General features: G+C 51.3%; 1 long non-coding RNA gene across 1 annotated transcript in view; it reads left to right on the top strand.

Moving 5' to 3' along the window:
- Window positions 1–5,722, top strand: part of LOC111730962 — a 10,455-nt gene extending 4,733 nt beyond the window's left edge. The window contains exons 2-4 of the long non-coding RNA XR_002776894.1: window positions 2,248–2,401; window positions 5,088–5,193; window positions 5,433–5,722. This is a non-coding gene — a long non-coding RNA (uncharacterized LOC111730962). The remainder of the gene's footprint in view (window positions 1–2,247; window positions 2,402–5,087; window positions 5,194–5,432) is intronic.
- Window positions 5,723–6,393: the final 671 nt, after the last annotated feature.

Raw genomic sequence — 6,393 nt, forward strand, 5'->3', positions numbered from 1 at the left:
GTGGGGCCCCATCCCTCCATGTCCCTCAGTATGCTCACACACACCCAGTGCCCCAGTGACACTTTGTCTCACTCTCCCGCGTGGTCTTATCAGCCTGGTGGACTTCAGCCTTCGAGACCCTGGATGGGTGTCTTCCCTGATGAAATGTATCTCTGAGCTCTTCAGCCCTGCAAATGGCATGCTCACCATTCCCTCCTCTCGGTATTCCAGAATCTTCCATGTCCCTCCACATTGAAGCATAAAGCCAGAGACCCTTGACTGAGCACTTCCCATGACCAGGTCCCATTTGACCCCAAAACAGTCACACCAAGTAGATGGGACCTGCCACTGTCTCCATTTTACACCTGGGAGAACTGAGGCTCAGAGAGAGGGCCAGGCCACCTGCCGAGGAGCACACGGCCCACAGGTGACCAAAGCCTGGGACCGTGGGGTGTGTGTGTTTCCGCTGCTAGGCTGGGAGCCCTGGGGACAGGGACCGGGCCCCATTCATCTCTGGGTCTGGCAGCTGCTGTGGGCCGTCTCTGGCCTGGTTCAATGCCAAGTGGGCAACTTCTCTTTGGGTCTCAGGCTGGGAGCGTTTCCTCCCTGTGACGCTTTGTTCTTGCTGGGCCAGGGAGGATGGCACTGTGCTTTTCCTTCCTTGTGTGGGGCCCAGCTCCTCGGTACTGAACGCCTCACAGTCTATTTGTTTTACTTATTTATCTTGTTCACAGTCTCACCCCCTGGAATAGGCCTCTCCATCTTGGAAATGTTGGCATTTTGAGCTGGATGGCTCTGGTGGCAGTTCTGTGCACTGAATCCCTCTCGGTATTCAGTGCCCTTCACCCACTAGATGCTAGCAGCACCCCACCTCCAGGCTTATGAAAACCAAAGCGTCTCCAGACATTGCCATGTGTCCTCTAGTGGGGCAAGACCACCCCTGGTTGAGACCCACCATCCTGGAATGTCAGCTCTGGGGGCAGGGAGTTTGGCCCAATTTGTTCACCATGGTGTCCATCCCTACCGCACCCCCCCCAACCCCCAAGGGCAGGGACTGGCACACGGGAGGCACTAAGGAGATACTAGCACAGTGTTGCTGAATGAATTGCATGCTGCTTAGACTACAAGCAGGCATGAGCCAGCTCCCTGCAGCAGGTCGGGTCATCCCATTTCACAGGTGAGGAGAAAGGCTCAGGGGAGTAGAGAGCCTACTGAGGCTAAGAGTGTGGGTAGGAGGCGCCAGGAGCAGGTCGCACTGTAAAGTGACAGTGTCTTTGGGGAGAGCCTTTCGTTAGCTGATGCCAGGCTCGAACGGGGCCGCAGGAAAAGGTGAATGCATGATAGAGTGAAGGAGTAGGTCTTATCTTGGTTCTTGCATAGACAGATGATGGTAGCAGGCGGCAAAGTTCAGGAAAATTAATGTCATAAAAGCCACATCAAAATATATTCAGCCATGAGAAAGAAGGACATCCTACCATTTTCAACAGCATGAATGGACCTTGAGGGTATTGTGCTAAGTGAGATAAGCCACACAGAGAAAGACAAATACTACATGGTGTCACTTATATGTGGAATCCAAAAAAATAAGTCAGACTCATAGAAACAAAGAATGAGGTTGCCAGCGGCTGGGGCGGGGTGGGGAGAATGGGTGCATCTTATAGTCATCAGCTATAGGATGACTAAGGTCTGAGGATCTAATGTAGAACGTGGCACTGCAGTTGATACCACCGTGTGTGTAACTGAAACTTGCTAAGAGAGAAATGTTCTCACACACACAGAAGGTAAATATGTGAAGTGACGGATGTGTTACTTAACTAGACTGGGGACCCTTTCACAATGTACTCATATATCCAATCACCACAGTGTGCACTGCAAGTACTTTACGGTTTTGTCAGTTACACCTCAATAAAGCCGTCAAAACCCCACATCAACTGGGGATTTTTGGGTGGAAGGCTGGTCTGGAAACCCGGGGGAGGGTTTGGGCCATGGCCTCGGAAGGCAAAGTCTGGAGTCTGGGATGTTTGCACCTGCTTATCTTGGTGCAAAGCCCTCTGCACCCCGTCTTGATGCTCCAGGCTCCCCTGAGAAAGCCACTTGGATGCCACAGGGGCTGGTGGACTGTTGGGGGGACCGGGAGTTGATTGACAGGCCCTGGGAGATGGGCTGTAGTCAGTCAGTCTGAATCCACTCAGGGTCTGATTTGAAATTCAAATCCTGCCTGACTAAACATAAAATTAATATGAATTTCATATTTTGTTATTCACGCAGACCCAGCTGTGTCTCTGCCGGGCAGGGTGGGGGCTGCTGCAGGCTTCACTGCCAAGGACGCCCACCTGTCTCCCCGCCCCCTGCAGCCCCCACACCCTCGGGACTGAGCGTGTTGGAGGAAAGCATCTCCCCTCTTCAGATGGGTCACCTGCAGGTAAACCACAAAGTAGAACCTTGAAGTGGCTGGGGCCAGCCTCCCCCAGTGAAGGTAAAATGGGGTATTCTGAAAAGGGGGTGTCCCAAGTCACATCATCAATGTTGCCCACATTTCAGAGCAGCCCGAAGGCCTGGCCTTTGAACTCGGGAAGTGGGCTCTGGGAGGAAGGCCGGAAGCAGGCGCCAGCCAGGCCTGGCAGTGCAGCTGGGAGGTGTGGTGGGCCCGTGGGCCACCTGGCCTCGTGCTGAAGGTTTGGTAAATGCCTGTCAGAGGTAGCTCTTGGAACCCCGCCTCGGGGTTGGCTGTCTGTTGCCATGGCTACAGAACCCCAAGTGTCGCCTGGCTCTGCCATCCTGGTGCTGTTCCTTGCTGCTGTGCTGTGGGATTGCGCCCCTGTCTCCACCTCTAGCCATGTCCTCCATCTCTCCCCGACCCAGCCCCATGCAGAGAACCAGGGCACTCCCTCACTCAGGCACCTTCTGTGGCTCCCTGTTGCCTGAGAGGCACCGAGGCATGGGCTTAGGGGATCAAATCCTGGTTCACTTGATGCATTAGCCGAGTGGTCTCGAACATGCTGTTCCTTCACCCTGCTCTCGGTCTCCCTGAGCCCGGTGCACCTTCAAGGATCTGCTCAGGGGTTCTCTCTCCCAGGGAGCGTCCCGGCCCTTGGACCAGCTGCCTGCTGCTCTGTCTGGCTGTCTGTGTCCTGAGTACAGCCTAGCCCTGAGTCGGACTTGGGGGATGTTTGGGAGCTCGAGGCCGCTACTCTGTTTGGCAAGTCTCTCCACTTGTCCCCTGGCTCGGCCCTTCCTGCACCCCACTCCCAGTCTTCAGGGGGCACCCACCAAGGGTGGGGTGTTTCCGAGCCCCTTGCAGCCCACTGGCCCAGCCCCCAGAGCCCATGGTTGTGCCTCTTCCCATCGGCCACTTCCTGGCCTCTGCGGTGTGAGCAGCAGCCTTTCCCAGTGCCCCACAGCTGCTGCGAGCGTCTTTGTTACTGTTATCAACCTCTTTTGGTGCAGGCGAGGAGGGTGGCATTGGAGGCAGCATGTGTCGGTGTCCCGTGGGCTCCGTGAAGCGGGGTCCAGAACCACTGTGTCCCCACCGTGTGCCCAGCGGCCACCCAGGTCCAGGTACACAGAGGTACTCGTTGTGAAGCAGTCAGCAGGCATTTCCCAGAAGCCGCCTCTGTTGAGACCTAACCTGCCCGAGGGTGGGTCAGGGACCCGCCACGTGCCCCCGCATGGTGTCTGGGCCCCGGGCGGGGGCACAGTTGACACCTGCTGCCTTCTGAGCTGAAATACCTGGACCTTGACACCTGGGTACAAAGCCAGCTCATCTCTGGCGCAGTCCCCTCTCCCTCCAGTGCCACCTCTGGGCTGGGGCCGCTACCTCAGGGCCCGCTGATGTGCCACTAGCCATGTCCCTCAAAGACACGATCCTGGACCCAGTCTCCAATGCCTCCCTTGGGGCCCAGCATGGGTGTCGCGGGTGGTGCTGCTGGGGGAATGACGGCCAGCGGCCATCTGTCACTGCTTGCTTCTCTGCTGGGCACCTCCTTCCCGGACCCCAGCGCTTCATTTACAGCTGACAAGGGGCTGGCGGAACCGTTTCTGGATCTGGCCTCACGCCTCAGCGTCTTCTCACGAGCTGGTCGCCCCCTCATCACTTTCCTGTCCTTCGTCCTCCCCCACCGTCTTCCTCTTCCGTCTTTCTAGGGAGGCCTGGGCAGGCAGTGCGTGTGAGACCCTGGGCTCTGGGGACGGGAGCGAGAGCTGTCAAAACGCTCTGTTTGTATCCGTTCAGTGAATCAAAAGTAAAACACATATAAGTTAGGTGCCAGTATTAACCCCATTTTACAAATGAGGAGTCTGTGGCTGTGGAGGGCCGGAGCGTTTGGGACTTCTGCCACTTATGTGCCGTGTGACTCTGGACATGTAACTTAACCTTCCTGTGTATCGAGGCTTCAGGGTGGAGAAACTCAAGGGTGTGGGGAAGGCTGTTGGCCCCACGGTACATAAACGTGCAACTCCTCTGGGCCTGAGAACCCGCGTTAGCTTTTACCCAGTAGGGTTATGTTAGTGGAGCATCTCCCATCCATTCTGCCTGTGTCCATAGTCCCCCTTGCTCAGGCCCTCGGTACTGGACAGTGTTTTCCGAAGTGTCATACACATTCCCCTGGGTACAGAGGACGCTGGGCCCAAGACGACAGCTTCAGGAGCACAAGGGAACCGTTGTGGGGGATGGAAATGCTCTCTATTCCAATTGTGGTGTTTACATGACTGAACATGTTTGTTAAAACCCATAGAGCTGTACACTAAACAGAATGAGTTTAACTGTGTATGTAGTTACTTCAGTTAACAATGTTTTTCCATAAAAATCTTGCACGTATTACTTAGATTTACTTCAGGGTTGTTAATACTTTTTGTTGCTATTATCTTTTTAAAATTACAGTATCTTTTTAAAATTACATTTTCTGTTTGTTGCTGTAAGAAAATATAATTGATTTTTCTATGTAAAGCTTAAGTCCAAAAATATTTTTGAATCTTCTTAGTACTTCTAATAATTTGATCGTAGATCCCTTTTGGGTTTTTCATATAGATATGTTGTTTGTGATGATGACAGTTCATCGCTTCCTTAAACTGTGTTTCTTCTTGCCTTACTGCACTGGCTGGGACTCTAGAACAACGTCGAATACAGGCGGTGCGGCCGGACCCGTCTCAGTTCTTGTTAGAGGGAACGCTCCTCAAGATTTCACCGGGAAAGGTCACATTTGTTGCAGGTTTTTGGTAGATATCCTTTTTCAAGTTAAGAAAATGCCTTTCCATTTCTAGTTTGCTAAAATGTTTTGTTTTGTTTTAAATCATCTTGCTGAGTTTTATAACAAAAATTCAGCATTATCGAGATGATCACGTTTCCTTTAATTTGATAACACGGTGAATCGCCCTCGTGGATTTTTAAGTAGAAGCATCTTTGCATTCCCAGGATCACTCCACCTTGGTCATGAGGTTTTGCATCTTATTTTCAGATTTATTCTGCGCGCTGATATTTCGTGTAGGCTTTGCCCATCTCCGTTCACGAGCGGGGCAAGCTACTTCGTTGCGGCATCCGTGGTACTCCAGCCGCCCGCCCTGGGAGCGCGCGGGGAAGATCGCGATGGCTGAGACGTGCCGCTTTCCTGACGAGAAACGTGATCCTTCTATCTTGTTTCAAATTGTGAGGCTCTTCGCATTTTTCATTTCTTTTTCGGTAAGTTCAATTATTATTATTATTTTTAGGCATTCGTCTGTTTCACATTAAATTCAAAGTACGTTGTCATTATGAGTCTCGTTTTTACTAGTATTTTAATCTGTAGTATGTCTATGGTCGTACCCATTTTTTATTCCAGATATTATTTATTTATGTCATCTCTTTTCTTTTTGATCATTTTTGCCAGAGGTCAGTATACATACTTCATTAGTCACCCCAAAGAACAAACATTGGCTTTTTTGAGTATTCCAATTGTTTGTTTTCTGTTTCACTCATTTATCCTCTTCTTTCTACTTCCTTTGGGTTTATTAAGTTGCTATTCTTATATCTTAAGCTGGATGTTCACCTCATTCGTTTCCAGCCTTTCTTTCCCAGTGTAAAATTAAGGCTACAGACTCCCCTCTAGGAACAGCTTTTGCTGTACTCTGCAGGAGGAGCATGTTCATTCCATGTGGTTCCGGGGAGTTAAAACATTGAATGTTTTCCCCTTGACCCATGACAAGCTTGGTTTTCAGCAGGAGAGAAGTTGGGGGAAATGGTATTATTTGTGCAAGTAATGCGGGTCCTGTTGGGGCCTTTCAGAGGTCTCAGAGAAGGTGTTTTTGTTTTGTTTTGTGTTTTAGTTTGGCTTAATGCAGTGGTCGGGAAGGAGCAAGCTGCAGAATTACGCTTCCTGTTGTTTATGTACATTTTAAAAACACAAAACAATTCTGTTTTTCTTATGGACATGAGCAGTGAAA

The sequence above is a fragment of the Pteropus vampyrus genome, unplaced genomic scaffold, assembly GCF_000151845.1.
Source record: "Pteropus vampyrus isolate Shadow unplaced genomic scaffold, Pvam_2.0 Scaffold346, whole genome shotgun sequence".
Taxonomy (NCBI): Eukaryota; Metazoa; Chordata; class Mammalia; order Chiroptera; family Pteropodidae; genus Pteropus; species Pteropus vampyrus.